Source organism: Haliotis asinina, chromosome 2 (genome assembly GCF_037392515.1).
Source record: "Haliotis asinina isolate JCU_RB_2024 chromosome 2, JCU_Hal_asi_v2, whole genome shotgun sequence".
Classification (NCBI taxonomy): domain Eukaryota; kingdom Metazoa; phylum Mollusca; class Gastropoda; order Lepetellida; family Haliotidae; genus Haliotis; species Haliotis asinina.
The window spans coordinates 5022691-5038665 of NC_090281.1; the positions used below are offsets into that span (position 1 = coordinate 5022691).

The window sequence follows — 15975 nt, forward strand, 5'->3', positions numbered from 1 at the left end:
AACTTTGAAGAATTAAATTCAATACATGGTAACAATGACGTATTTGACATTTTCGAACTGGTCGTAGATGCTAATGATATTTGTGGTGGAGTTTTTGATCATCCGATCTGATATTTTTCAAAAGAAATTGGCAACCCTGTCCAGAACCACCAGAAGTCTCTATAAAAATTAGAGTTGATAGCACACTGTGATGTGATTCCACTGAAAAAAAACATCCATCTGGAAGTGCATCCTTTTTTCATCATGAACGCGGATCTTTGGGGATATGGCGACTTGCATTAACGTCACGAGTGAGTATGCCACTTGATCTCGTTTTGTATCCCTTTTGCTAGGTTACTGGAGGAATGCGTAACCTTCATTTTCAGGTTGAGAGTTCCAAACAATTTTAACAGTCATTTTGGAACCGTGATATCTGCAGAGGAACAGTGACACAATACAAATACCAGTCACAATATTTTAAACGCTCAATGCGTATTTCACATTAACCTCAATATACAGTTAAAATATTCAATATGTACTATCAACATCAGAGAAAAGCCAGTCAGGAGTTTTTGACAGATCCCATTGGGCATAATAGGCACAAATGTGGTAATAAATATATGTGAGTGAGTGAGTGAGTGAGTGAGAATGGTTTTACACGGATTTCAGCAATATTCCAGAACTATCACGACGGGGGAGACCAGAAATGGACTTCACGTATAGTACCCATATGGGGAATCTACGTTCCACCGCTTTAACCACAAGCCAACCACACCGCCCCCTAAATGGTAAAGACGTCCTTGCCCTGCAGTGTCATCCGCTTTTCCTACAGTTGACATAGAACTGGTATATCAATACGTTCCAAGGTCGGTAAATACCTTATTATTTCAGAAGCCGAGATGGTTCCTGCAGAACGTAATGTCTGTCGCGATACTTGTTAATCCTCCCATCCTCCAGGGACCGTCCAGTGATCAACATAACAATAAGGCAATGTCACTGGCGACGTCGACTGTTGGCATTTTAATAAACATTGTACAGAAAACAATGAAAATATAGAGTTACAAGGTATTCAAGGGTGTGATGAATCTATTATACACATATAAATATGGATTCATTTATATCTACATATGTTTATATGTATGCATCTATACTATACATTTACATTTCATTTAGAGTATGTGCTGTTCATGAGAAATAGGACACTCATTGTCAAATGAGTACATGTGTACACAAATATGCACTTTTGTTTTAAGAATTTCGTAAACACTATGTTGCATATAAAAATTAATTCGACCTACAATTTGGGAATGTACCTCTAACTTTCATCATAGCGATGAATACAGCGGAACCAGGGCATGGTCTCTGTCTAAATACGTGTAATAAAAATATATAGTGTCTTGCAAACATTGTTCATTCCTGGAACGGTTTCCCTTGGACGTTGGTTCCAAACGCATCACCGTCTGATGTGTGAGACGTTGGTTATTTATTAAGCATCTCTTCAACCTCTGCAGTCTCAAAAGTTGGTTTGTTCCTTGACCGTTTCAAAACGTCGAACTTTGGCGGAAGAATTTCTTTGTCAAACAACGCATCAGTCAACCGGGATACGCAGTATATCACAACGAACGTGATGATGCAGATGAAGGTCCTATAGGGGAACCTCTGACCATCTGTCCCTGTGTAGAATGGGAAGTTGATGAAGGTCGGGAGGTGGATGAGGGGCTCCCCGGCACCTATCCGGAGTACAAATCCGATGATGAAGCCAACTAGAGACCCGTAGGAGTTAGCGGTTTTCGAGTACATGACGCTGATGAACTGGGGGAAGAGGATGACGTACATGAGGTCAGAGGAGAGGACAAACAGGCCGTAGACGCTCTTCCCGACTATGGCTAGTATGGTAGCTAATGTTCCAGCCACGATGATAGTCAGTCTCATTACCCAGATCATCTCTCGAGGGGAAGCCTGCAACAGGATGCGCTGGATGAAAGGAAAGTGTCATAACATTTTGCATAAATCGGTTTAGATCATGTTTGAGAGTGCAGGGCGAGTTGCGAACTCGACCGTCTATCTCATCAAAATCACTCCACGGTGGCGTTGTACAAAACAAGGGTAGAACTATGGTGAGCCTCATACCTCAACATAGACTTATGACTTTCTCAGCGCTAAGGTTGTTTTGCGTAACTGCGCCCAAATATGTTGCCTTCACTGTAGTTTTGTCATCTTGATAGTACGACGTCATTGCATTCTGACATCATGTACAGGATATGTGCGTACAGTAGCCTATATTTCTATATTTAATCGCGACACTTTGGCAACTTAAACTTAAAACCACACACTTTGCGTAAATCCCCGTGACCGTGTAAGCAGCATCTACGGCAGTTGTCATTTAGGAAACTTGAGACTGACTTTTGACATGAGTTCGAATGTCTGAAACCCGTGAAGGGCTGTGGTGGAATAGGTCTCCAGCAACCCATGTTTGCCATAAAAGGCAGTTGACGCAATCGGGTGGTCAGACTCGCTGACTTGGTTGACACATGTCATCGGTTCCCAGTTGCACAGATCGATGCTCATGCTGTCTGGTCCAGACTCGATTAGCATAAAATATTTATCACAGCGACATTTAGCTTGGTTCGAATATGTTTTCGTTATTTCAATAAATTTCGAGTTTCTCGATTAGTTTTCCGTTCATTCGAACATTTTCGCGTTACATCAAGTTTCAGTCTACAAATGTATTTACGTGATCGTTTAACTCAAGCTTTCTATTACATCGACGACTTAATATAGTTCAATAACAGTCAAATAATCACCTGCCTTCAACTGATTCACACACCTGAACCTGAAATTACGGAGACAAGCCTCAACTCTTTCATATTTGGATCTGTGCATTAAGATTCAAGTCAAAACATTAATTACCTAACAGTCTCGTTTCCTGTGTACTGGGTTCCGTCTTATTGTGCAACTTAGGCCGATGACCAGCCAAACTTTTTAGACTATTTCATTTAATAAAGGTCACATGCAACCAAAAACTCAAACATAATTAAAAGTTGTCACTTACTCATGATGTATAAAATGCATTGCTATCTGATAAAGAAAAAAACAAATAACCCAAATTATAAGCGCATAAACGCAAATCAAAAGTGCTAAGTGTGTGCTGTGCTAGGAGTAGATTATTCACTTTTTTGTGTACACAACCAAGATTAGGCTACTGCTCACGACCTTTTACTCCGGACACGTATACTGTTTCAAGCTCAGCGAATCTATTCACTTTTCCCTCCAGCGCTGGGGAAAATTTAGTGAACCGTTTGAAATTCTATTTTGCGGGGTTTTTTCATCGCGTTTTTTGTTCAACTTTGTAAGTTGAATTGACATTTTTGATGATTTGTTTTGGAAAGTGCATACCGAAAAGTATCAGAATCTGAAAAGTTTTACGTTGCATGTGACCTTTAACTGGATGCGTACGTATCAAAGTCTCAGCACTTGTAAATTGCAACACTACGCCCCATCTAATCCTTGCAAACAGGTCGTACAGCGTGCTCTGTCGTACAGTATGCTCTGTCGTACAGCGAGCTCTGACAAACAGAAACCTAGAGATCATGGAAATCTCAAAACGAGGCACTGATGCTAGAAAACGTTGGGGGTCTGTAAAGGAACTGATATATATGAGTAACAGAATTACGCTGAGAAAGCGGGAAAAACGCATAACACGTGTAACCAGTGAGCCAGATGCATTGTGAATCATTGTACTTCATCAAACAGGGACGTCTGTGATTTCTTAGTTAAGGTATGCTGCCCAAACCTGGACATAAAATATAGAAATACGGTGTTGTTAACGTTTAAAAGTAATATTCATGTGTAAATAACGTTTTTTTATGAAACAAGGAATTGGAATCCAGTGTAACCAGAGATGCTTATGGTGTCTATTTTCACTCCCACACGAGAAAATTCGGAGTAGGTCATTGTCTAAATATGTGAATCAGACTCATATTTCGGTATGACAGTGAAAAAAGAAGGGCAATATTCTAACTTTTGAGGTACAATCGAACATTCAAGCCCTGAGTAAAGTCTTCAAGAAGTTATACGGTAGACGTCGAGGAAATTTCCAAAATCGATGTATCAGTGACAAAATGAGGGGTCAGATGCGATTCCCTATTATCCCTTATACCGTACGTTCCTGAATTGTTTCAGGTGAACAAATGATTAGACTTGGCATATGGTGTCACCTTATCGAGACCACCTGGTAACATCTCTATTTCATAATGATGCATAAACACATGCTCTGCCATCGTATCGCATGGTGATAATCACTAGATACAGCTGAAGCAAGTATCTACTCGTGATATAGTCACAGCTGTACAATCGACTCACATAATTCTGAATGATAATGAAACCTCATCATACAGGTATACGGTGGTTTGAATGCATTTGAATGAACATTACAGAGCCTTACTGGAGTGCTTAAAAAACTAAAGTTTAAAATATATGATCAAATTACCGAGCCGATTTCAGGGCAAATGGAAGTTACCCCATGTGTGCCCATGTATTAAATGGCTACCATATTTTTATACCTGTTAAATACAGATTCATCGTCAGTAGATTGCTCTGTTATATGCTTGGCCAATTGAATGCAGATTCAGTCTGATGGTGTCATATCAGTTTCCGTCCACGTGAATGTTAGAGCTTACCGTCGTCCGAATGAGGCTTTTGTAGATATTCTTGGTGAAGACCGACGAGGTGACGAGAACACTGGAGTCAGTAGAGGACATGACTGCAGCGGAGACGGCACCAAGACCCACGACGGCGACGGGGGTGGGGCACAGATACTGAAGGGACAGAGGCAGGATCATCCCCATCTGGCTTGGGGGAATCGGAACTTCTCCAGTGTACGATGTAGCGTTCCAGTCTGTATAATCATCAGGATATGGAGGTATTAAACAATTCATTAGGAGATGCTAATCCTTAAAGATCCCTATTTCTGAGCTGTTTCATTGTTCACTTAAAGCAGTGTAGCCAGGTTATTTCTACCTGCAGCTATCCTCGGCGGAGGTAGCCTTATGGAAATGAATTGCATGTATATCAATTTATTTAATTCGTCACAGATGAGAAAATGCTCGAAATGACTACCTACCTGCTGATGCTCCAGCGACGCCGATAATTGCTGGGGGTACCGACAGCAGCAGGCACAAGATACCGGCAATCATGGTGGACGACCTAGCCTGCTCAGGGTGCGACAGGCAAGTGCCCGCTGATACACCTCCTAAAATATACATCAGCGTTCATAATTAGGGCAGTAAAATACTTTCAAAGGACAAAAATTCCTTTTGTTTCCGTCATGAAACCGTCAGTATGTTGTCCCTGGTATGGGGATCTCCTTTAGTTGTTGGCGGTCTATAGCCAGGTTTTATATTGCACTGTCCAAATAGTGCTAACAGGTTTAGACTTCTCATGCTAGTTTTAAATTCTAACTGTCATATTCTTGTTGTTTTAATGTCCTTCGTCGACAGCTTTTTCATAATATGCATATAAAAAGCTGACGTCAACCAGTCAGGATTTGATTTGATTAAAATGAAATGTCAATGAACACGTCAGTGTTAAGAATACAATTGTCATGTGAAGTGTGAATAGTGAACCCACAACTATACAGTCGAGCATTCGAGACCAATAGCGACGTATTGCTACTCAGTCATAGTTTGTTTATTCGAAAGTGAATAAGGCCACCGGTCCATTTTATAGGCGAGGGTATAAAAACAATCATATTACCTTTAGAGCGCCAGTTGAATTGAACAATATAGTTATAATGAATACATATATAAGTACAAGTTACTAACTTCACTTCAGTAAAGTAAATGTGAAGTAAAGCATACGGAAAAACATACTTAACAAGACAGTGATATAGCTAATGAAATTACAAAGTGGAAAAGTTTCTTGTAAGACATTAAGTCATGGTAATTCATGGATGAATGCAGCATAAAGCGATACAACAACAACGTTATTATGGAACACCACATGTAATGGATATGCAAAGTTATAACAATAACATATGAGTAAATACATTATGTTAACTTTAACTTTGCTACTCAATGAATACAATGAATGAAAAAAATGTGCTTTTTTCTCAGACCTGCCACGTTGTACCTCCTAAGGCGATGAGACAGTAGACGTCAATGAAAATTCCGATCTGTCCAGGAATTATCTCCCCTTGCCACGTGTCTTGAATACTGGTTAAGTCAACCGCCGGATGCATCATGGCGAATGGAGCTGCTATTGCCTGTCAGAGAATACTAGATATAGATCAGCTCCCATACAGGGAAACTGTAACTTTCTATGAATTGAAGCTATATTCTTTTGGAGAAAGGTGGCACAATGGGGGTTGGAAGATTATTTTCCTAAGAAAATCCTCTATGCATGATCATAATTATGGGGAAAACAAACATTGTATGTCTGCAATTGCCTCATGCACCATACATTGTGTTCCTCCATTATAACACCGTGTCGTGAAAAACATATAAGGTTAAATAAAAAAAATGTGCAGTGTTTCTGTGATATCGGCTCGTCACTTTTATTTGTGCGCGTAATAATTTTCCATTGCCATTAGAAAAAAACAAGTTTGACTTGGTCGAATAAATACACTTTTTTCTATCAAAAATTGAAAAAAAGTGCTACCACCCTCGTCATTTTTTAAACAAATATGCCCTAGAAACTTTTTTTTTTTATGCAGCCTAACATATATATAGATTTCGTGTGATATTGCGTTACTTTAGTCGACATGGCAAAACACAGACGACGAAACATATCTTCCTGAGGGATACGAACACCTGTCGTCATTCCGGGACCAGGTGGCCAGGCTTGCTGACTTGGTTGGCACGTGTTCTCGTATTCCAATTGCCTAGATCAATGCTCATGCTGTTAATCACTGGATTGTCTGGTCCAGACTCGATTATTTACAATATAGCTGGCATATTACTGAACTCACTAACTCACAAGGGCTGCAACGATTCAACCAGACCTCGATTCGAGTCGATTTTCGATATTGGGTCCTCGATTTGGTCATGTTCTATTCGATTCTTCATATGTGTGAAAAAATTGTTATGAGAGTGTATTTCCTGTAAATTGTGTTATTGATTAAGTGATGATTATTATTTGGGTCACAATGTTTAAAGTTTTGGGTGAATGTTATTATGGGTCACATTTCGTATCATAAATGTTCAGTGCTTTTAGTATTTTGGCTGGAGGCCTTTCAGGAACTGATCTAGAGTTGCCCCCCCCCCCCCCCCCCCCCCTTGATTAATTGTTTACTTCCGGAGACTACTAGAGATTTCTACGTTGATGGCGATGATCTTCTGAGCTCGAACATTCAAGAATTAGTGACTGTATATATAAGGGCTGGTTGTTGTGTTGACGACACGGGACACACGCAGATTAACTTGAGTACTCTAAACTGTCCGTCTTTGTCAACGTTCGACCTTCATAACCGCTGCCTGACCGATCGCTGTGTTGCTTGCAGTAACAATGTTTCTCACTCTCACACCAAGACGTCGGTGAGTTGACATTATATTTGTGACCCATTACTTAAGAACTGACTCAGTTGTATTGTACGTGAAACCTCTGTTGTGAATCTCTGTATCTTGCTTTCTGTTAATACAAAATTACTGGAAATTTTAGACTTCCCAGAGTTATATTTTGCTGGTTCTGAGGGGGTTTCTTATACCTTTTGTCACGGCAAATTTTTAACGGTAACACATTAAATACAATTTAACTCTCAGACTCGGCTTTCCCAGCGTGAAATCCATCATCAGCTTAGCCACGTCAACTAATAACACTCCTCATTGGACAATTTCACCTCGTGTCAACCAATCACGTTTCGTCTTATTTTAGCGCATGAAATTGCTTGAGTTGGAGCCAAAATTACTTTCTGCCAGTGAGGAAATAAGTTAAATGGGTATTCAAATATCGAATTCAAATAGTGATACTCGTGGTTATCGAAAATCGAAACTAAGGTGTCAGATTCGATTTTCGATGAATCGAACCGAGTTGTTGCAACCTTGTAACTCTCTCCCCTCGTCACTCACCAGACCGACGGCCAAGCAGATGAGCTGTACAACGTCCGTCCAAGCGACTGACCAGAGTCCACCCAGGAAGGTGTACATGACCGCGATGACTGCAGACACGATGATGGACAGCGTCTTGTCCATGTCTAGGATGATGTGTACGGTGGATCCTGTTCGAGAAATGGCGAACTACCAAGGCCCCACGAAGTGTAAAGTAACACAGGCTTCGTAATGAACACTGTCGAGTTGAGATATTTAAATAAATTAGGGGATAAACATACCGTGTGTGAAAATCAGATGTATATAACGAAGTTATAATAGCTCTAATTTAAAAATGTACCCGTAGCGTTAATTTAAAACCGAACGCACAGCGTGAGGTTTCGTATGAAAAAATGTAGGGCTATAATGATTTCGCTATATACCACCCACTTTCAAACACAGTACGTTTATCTCCGTTCTACCGTAACTGCGTTAAGAGTTTTAAAACATACACACTGTGTTGGAAAATCAGACGTATTGACGTGATTTTATACCTCTGAATGACTTGGGTTAACCAATCACACTCCAGTATTTACTGAAGTCATGGTAGAATACATGGTATTATATGAGTGCCCAAGTGATGAATGCCTAAATGTTGGTACTTTGTCCGAGCGAGATCGAAGGACATACCGATATTTAGGCACGAGCGTCCAGAACATAGTATGATATGGGCACTCATATAATATTCTGTTTATTACTGAAGTCGTCAAACTGAATAAAATATACCCAAATCTACCTTGGAACTTAGGCTGGCTATCCTCCTTCACCGCAAGTATAACGCAACGTCACAGAAGAAACGTGACATCATAGCATTGTTCATGATGTCAGGTCACCATGATGAAGAGATATTTTGCCCTATGGCATCGTATCAAAAATATGAACATCGATCTTTTCGCCCTCGTAGGTGATATAATGATAATGATAATGATAAGTAAATGATATTAACAAAAGCGTATCTTACCGCTACTTATGTTTAAGAAAGGACTTACGATGCTGACCTCAGGCGAATATCGTATTGTTCTTTGGGACAAGTTGCAGTTTGTAAAATGCAAGACTGTGTGTTTCATACCTCTGCTACAAACATCCGCTTTCTGATGTGTTTTGACTTACCAAGGGCTGAGAGAATGGCTGCCGACCAAAAGAGATCTGCCAGGAACTGGGGGATGCACATGAGTGCACCAACACGTGTCCCGTATCTCTCCTGGAAGGGGTCAAACATGGTCACGTAGTTGGCACGTCTCATCTTTGGACAAAAGAAGTAGCCACCTACAACAATACCTTCCGATGCAAATACGACAAACCAATCAGAACGAGCGCAATGCTTGTGTGCATTGATAAAATTAATCCCGAGAACCTAATATTTTTCGGCATTGAGTTGTTCTTTCAAAAATCCTGAAAATTGTATCGTCACACTGGGAGTACAATAAACATGACAGAGTTGTGCTGCCTTGTGTGAAGTAAGGATGGAAGTAAGGTGTAATAAGAATAAAGTCATGAAAGGTGAGGGATTCAAATGCACACGCATGCGTTTGTTTACATAACAACTCGAAAGTTTGAGTGTCTTTCTGGCGAGTTTTAAATATATATATGTCTATACGACTAATGAGTATTAATCTGTAACATTTCTGTTATATTTCACATCTCCAGTATAACTTAGTAAGACTTTCCTGGGGTCGTTCATGTGTGTGATAAATAGTTTTTCCGCTTAGTTGTATCAAAGAGGTATAATACGTAAGAATAAAAAGACAGCAATACAATGTACCATAGGAATCAAACAGAAAGTGTATTTATCGTTCTTGTTTGAAGTAGATCTGATGTTCAAGCGCCAGTATGAAATCCTTCGTGGGGGGCACGAGGAGGAATTCGGCTTGTCCCGGAATAGCACGAGTTGGTCACGAATGACAACAGTACATCACACAGGGGAGTGGAGCGCTAGGTCGTGTTCATTCATCATAAACGCCCCCAATATTAAAGGCACAATGCCATTATTCACTATTTATTTATTCAATAAATTGGCCTACGTTTTATATAAGACTTATTAACCATTACGACTGAATTCAAGAACTCAAACTTCGAGGCGAGCAGCTTGTAAACAGATAACGCTTGCCATATATGGACTGTAAACGATTGCGCTGTACATCGAACACTGTCGCATGTGGTGTTTTTATTTACCGGAGTGAGCCTCAAGCGCAAGTTGAAAGGGATATAACTCTATGGGGTTCGCTTACAATACTTTTCGACCATTAGAGGGCGCGAGAGTCGATTTAATGCAACATTGCATTAATTAATTCGAACTTTTTTATTTAATATTGTAATCCAAACACGTATTTATAACAAATTACATGGAAGCTTCCTTGATGTCTGATAGTATTACTGAAAGCAATGCATTATATATTCTTAGAGAAATGTGGCCGTCTTCAATGTTTTGACGGTGACTTTGTTTGATCTCGAAAAAAATGCTGTGAAACAAGTATGGCCGCCTTTTGAAGGAAATCAAACCAATGGATGATGAACATCAGTTGAAGACTATTTCAAAATTCAGATATTGTAAGCGTTCATCCCACGACCACGTCATCATTATGCATCAAACATACATCCGATTTTGTCCTAAAAAACTGATATCATCCTCAAGATCTATTTATATATAGATAGGTTCAAAGACGCGCGGGTAGAGATAATTAAGAGCAAAAGAAGCGCTAATTTCGAAAAAATGAAATTTCACAAACGTAAGCGTTCATGTCTTCTATTTAACACCTTGACAAAACAGTTGCGTTTCTTTTGATGTTCTGCATATATAAAGCAATCCCGAGGTACATGTACTCTGACTGTACTTGTCCTTGTATCCCAAATAGTCACACTATATCACATTGTGAAAGGACATATAATTCATCTTACCACTTTTTCAGTTACTTTTGAAAAGGAATACCGCTCTCCCTTACGCAAATTTTACGTTTAACATAGGCCCATGGGTACCCATACTTACAGATCATTAGAGAAGCAGAGTAACCGAATGGACCTTGAGTCCACGCTAATCCTTGCAAGGACATTATCTCAGCAGTGCCGTTGATGAAGCCGCCTCCTACCCAGGTAGCTGGAGAAATACTAGGAGATATTATCGATAATGTTGACATTTACACCATAGTCCAACTAGCCATACGCCGACTGTCTCAAGAGACACATCAACATATCTGTCCTACTGTGCTAATCAAGAACTACGAGACAGTGACAGTTAAATGATGAGGCTGTTTTATTTCAAAGAGTGGCAGTACCAAGAGTATGAATGTACACAATCACATCGTCATATGATAATGAGTGAGTGGGTTTAGTTTTACGCCGCTTTAGCAATATCACATCAGGGGAATAGCCTTGGCTTTACACATAGGTCCCATGTGGGGGATCGAACCCGTAGTCTGTCACAAGTAACTGAACCACGTTAATTTCCCAATTCTGTTACTGTCAAATAAGACATAATCCTGGAGATGGGTTCGTCTATCGATCCAAGCTCTGCCGCGTGACGAACAAACGCTTTAACCACTTGATCAACCCACCGCCCTATATAGTTCATAGGATCTGTAGGACTTATTTAAACATAGGCATATGTCTTACAATTAAAACTGGCCATAAGTAGACATTGGCGACACCTTTCCCTGAAGACCCGTGAAGATCCGGGTTAGAATATTGGTCTTCAATAACCCATGGTTGTCGTGAGAGACTGCGAACCGGATCAAGTGGTCTGGTTCGTTGACTTTACTGATACATGTCATCGTATCCCAGTTGCGTGGAATGATACTGGTGATGTTGATCCCTGCATTGGCTGGTCCAGACTAGATTGTTGTCATATAGCTAGAATTTTGCCGAGTGCATCATTATTCATATACACACGCACGCACGCACGCACGCACGCACGCACACACACGCACACACCATCCAACCTTTCAGCTTTCGCTGACACACAGGGAAATGTGACAAAAACCAATCACAAGCATATCTTACCTGTGATGGTAAACAGGGACACAACGGTGCCCATGTTTCTGTCTGCAAGGAAGATCTCTGTTAGAGTCTTTGATTTGCTGCTCTTCCTTCCGGCATAGATGCCAATGACGAGGATGAGAATATAGAACACCAGAACGGAGATCAACCCAGCAATGTTGACAGCCATGATGCACAATCTCTCACTGCGAAATATCTGAATGTCTTGTGACACCTTGTGACTGTATGATGAAGTGACTGTATGATGAAGTAACCATCCTCAGAACTTAAGACATGTGATTCAGTAAAGCCGCATCAGGTGATTCAGTAAGAAGTCATGGGCTGAGGCATGACACGTGAGGGTACAGCTCCGGCCCACGTGCTGGTCAAACCCATTCATGGTCTAAATACACAGATTATATTCTCTACATGTCTGTTTTAACCGTATCTAATTGGCGCCTGACTTATCATTTCAACACGCTCACACAAATGTTCAAGATGACCAGCTTCCTGGTGCCATAGGTGTCAACATCGGTTCAAACCCGGAATTTGCCATGGTCAAATTGACAGCACATACTCGTCCTTTGTTCTCTCTCCATTCACTGCATCTCTGACTGGTTAGCTAACTTAGCGGGAACTATATATGACCTTGATATGTCACCCACATTTGCTATGATAATTACCTTGACGCGATCCAGTCTTAGAAATTCCAGGCGTACAAACGACGAAACTAATACGACTTACACAGTCATGTTTTGCCGAATGGAAGTATCTAAAAACGACAAACCAAAAACAAAAGCAAAACTAGACAAATCAGACTATACACCTATTTCATCTTTCGACAATTTTATTAGCATGTGTTTCACTATGACACGGTGACACAATATTCATAATGTTCGCGAAAAGGTCAGCGTATCAGCGTATCCACGCGTGAACAAACACATGCAGAGGCTAATAAATCGTGCACTTGAAAACCCCAAGAACACAAGCCTTTATAAGGATATGGGTCTAAAATGGGGCATGACAAGTGGTAACAATGGTGACCAGCTTTTAATAGAAACTCGTGCATGGCCTTTATGACAGAGACGGATATTGTGTCAGTGTAAAGGTTTCTTGTCTTTGTTTTGAATTACTATCACAACAAAGTGATATGATATAGGTACACTTCTATTTGTTTAATCATATGAGCTTATACACTCCACTAGAAACCACCTGTTTGGTAAATGACATAATTTCTCAGTGATTTCAGAACTAGTGCCTAGTCTAAACACTATGAGTAGTAAACTGGGCCACTGTTCACATTAGTGAGTGAGTGAGTAAGTGAGTTTTGTTTTTAGCGGCACTCGGCTGTATTCCAGCTTTATGGTGGGGGTCTGTAAATAACCGAGTCTGAACCAAACAATCCAGTGATTAACAGCATAAGCATCGATGTCCGCAATTGGGAACCAATGTCATGTGTCAACCAAGTCAGCAAGCCTGACCACCCGATCCCGCCAGTCGCCTCTTACAAGTATTGTCGCCTTTTATGAGATGCATGGGTTGCTGAAGACCTCCTATTCTCCCCTGTATCTTCACGGGTCGCTGTGCATATACAGTAAACAGTGAGGTTCAGTTTGGTTTCCAACATTCATTTCCACGTCAGGGTACATACATTTGCTGACATTGTCAAGTGGGGTAACACAGCGCGAAAACTGCAAGCAAGGAAATTTGTTTCAGCAGACTCTTACAACTCTTTATTTTGTACCATTCAGATGAATTCACGCTCAAACTGGCCGTCGATGCCATACCTGCCGTCTTAATATATAGTCGAAAACGATCAAGGATCAAGGATATGAACTGATTTACGAAAGGAAACAGATCAATGCTCTCGCTGTTGACCACTGGGAGTTTGTACAGTGAGCACTGAAACTCAGGTGTAAATGAAGCATGCACCCCACCCCGACCCACCCCACCTTGGAAATATTACTGAACTCTTGGATTTGCCTGTGATCTTTTATGTGTTGCTCTCAGAATAGTTGAGCTCAGTATATTCAATCTGTTTTATTGTCATTTTAGTTGGTGAGTAATAAGAAAGTGAGATTCTTTACGGATAACGACCTCTTTATGATATATGATGCGACGTTTCGGTATGGATTCCTATGCCGTTGTCAAGCAGGAAGAGTTCATTTATGCCTGTTGTCAGGTGGGTTGTATTGAAAGACGTGTCACTACCTGTGCGAATGTTATTTCTTGCGGGTTTTTTTGTTTATGTTTTTGTTTGTTTGTTTTTGTTCGTTTTTTGTTATTTTTTCAGAGGATACGTGAGCCTACGCGCGCTCGCACGTGTGTGTGTGTGTGTTTGAATTCAAACGTATACGTAACACGTATACTTCACATATATAGCCAGCACAAATGCTTACCACATGTTCTTTACACATTGCACGGAGCAATATTCCACTTGTATGGAAATGAACGCCTGAAAGGTCGTCGGTCTCTACTATGCAGCCTGGTACATGCCGTGCGTTGCCTGCTGATCAGGCGGGGTAGTCACTGATGACATTCTTAACTGCGGTTAGAACCCTGCCTTATGTTGCTTAAAGCAGCACCAAGCAATGTCCCAGTCACATGGCATGTAAATGATTGAGTGTGGACCATTTCCTATATTGATTGATATCGTGCACTGTCGTGCAATGACGACGTCAAGCACCTGGACACTTGACTGACTGATACAACCAATTTAAAAATTGGATAAGGGCTTCTAGTCACAAGGACTTTTTTATGTACTCATTTACCATTTCTTCTATAAATAACTTGGCTTTTCATCGGTCCTCGTTGCTCACAGGCAAAGTGTAGCGTACGTAGGTTTGCGCAACAAATGAAAATGACCAGTTGTCCTAACTGAAGTGCACAGAGGTTGTCAACCAACTTTCTTCGATTCGGTTTGAAAAATAGTGTTAATATCACAATGAAATATCGCCACCATCAAAGGTGGACACACATTTCCTCACAGGGTTGTGCTCTCAGATTCCCAACCTCATATTTAATGATTCCACACGTATAATATATACTACCGACAGAAAATAAGGGAACCAAGAAATTGAATGTAGATGACTTTGACTGTGACAGGGTCCGTTATCGTGGCGTATCTCCCAAACGCAACATCCAGTGACAATGGAATTTCGCATAATGCATGCCCAGCACGTGCTACACATGCATACAGAAGTTAACTCCTGTAAATGTACTGGAGAAGTCGCAATCACTAATGCAGTAGAGATTGACACTTACTAACAGAAAGGCCTCCGAGGCAGTATCTCGGTGAAGCAACAAAATGGAGAATTGTGGGGAATGATGATCATCGTTATGTGGAGTTGCCCGGCAGATGGGTAAATCAAAAAGTGTAATTTCACGCCTGTGGGATAAGTACCGTCAAACGGGTGGGGTTGCAACGAGACCTGGACGTGGTAGACCAAAATCAACGACACCACGACAGGATCGTCTCATTACGTTAATTGCTCTACGCGATAGGTTTAAATCGGCCCCTGCCATCAATACAGAATTCCGCACACTCACTGGAAGACGCATTTCAACCTCAACCGTTAAAAACCGACTCTATCAAGCTCGTCTGAAAGCAAGACGGCCTTTTAAGGGTGTCACCCTTTCAGCTCACCATAAGCGCCAAAGATTGGCATGGGCTAGGCAGCATCAGGGACGGGCTATGCGCCACTGGCGTTACACCATGTTCTCTGATGAGTCAAGGTTTTGCCTACGATTCACAGATGGCAGAAAACGTTGTTGGCGTCGGAGCGGGGAGCGATATGCCAGAGCAGCAATTCTTGACCATGATCGATATGGAGGTGATAGTGTCATGGTGTGGGGTGGGATTATACATGACAGACGATCAGATTTGGTCATCATTAACGGAGCCATGACTGGTCAGCGATACGTTGACCAAATATTGCGTCCTGTT

At 41.0% G+C, this 15975-nt stretch overlaps 1 pseudogene; it reads right to left on the reverse strand.

Annotated features, from left to right (window-relative positions):
- Positions 1-976: 976 nt before the first annotated feature.
- LOC137274754 (high-affinity choline transporter 1-like) lies at positions 977-12219 on the reverse strand (annotated as a pseudogene).
- Positions 12220-15975: the final 3756 nt, after the last annotated feature.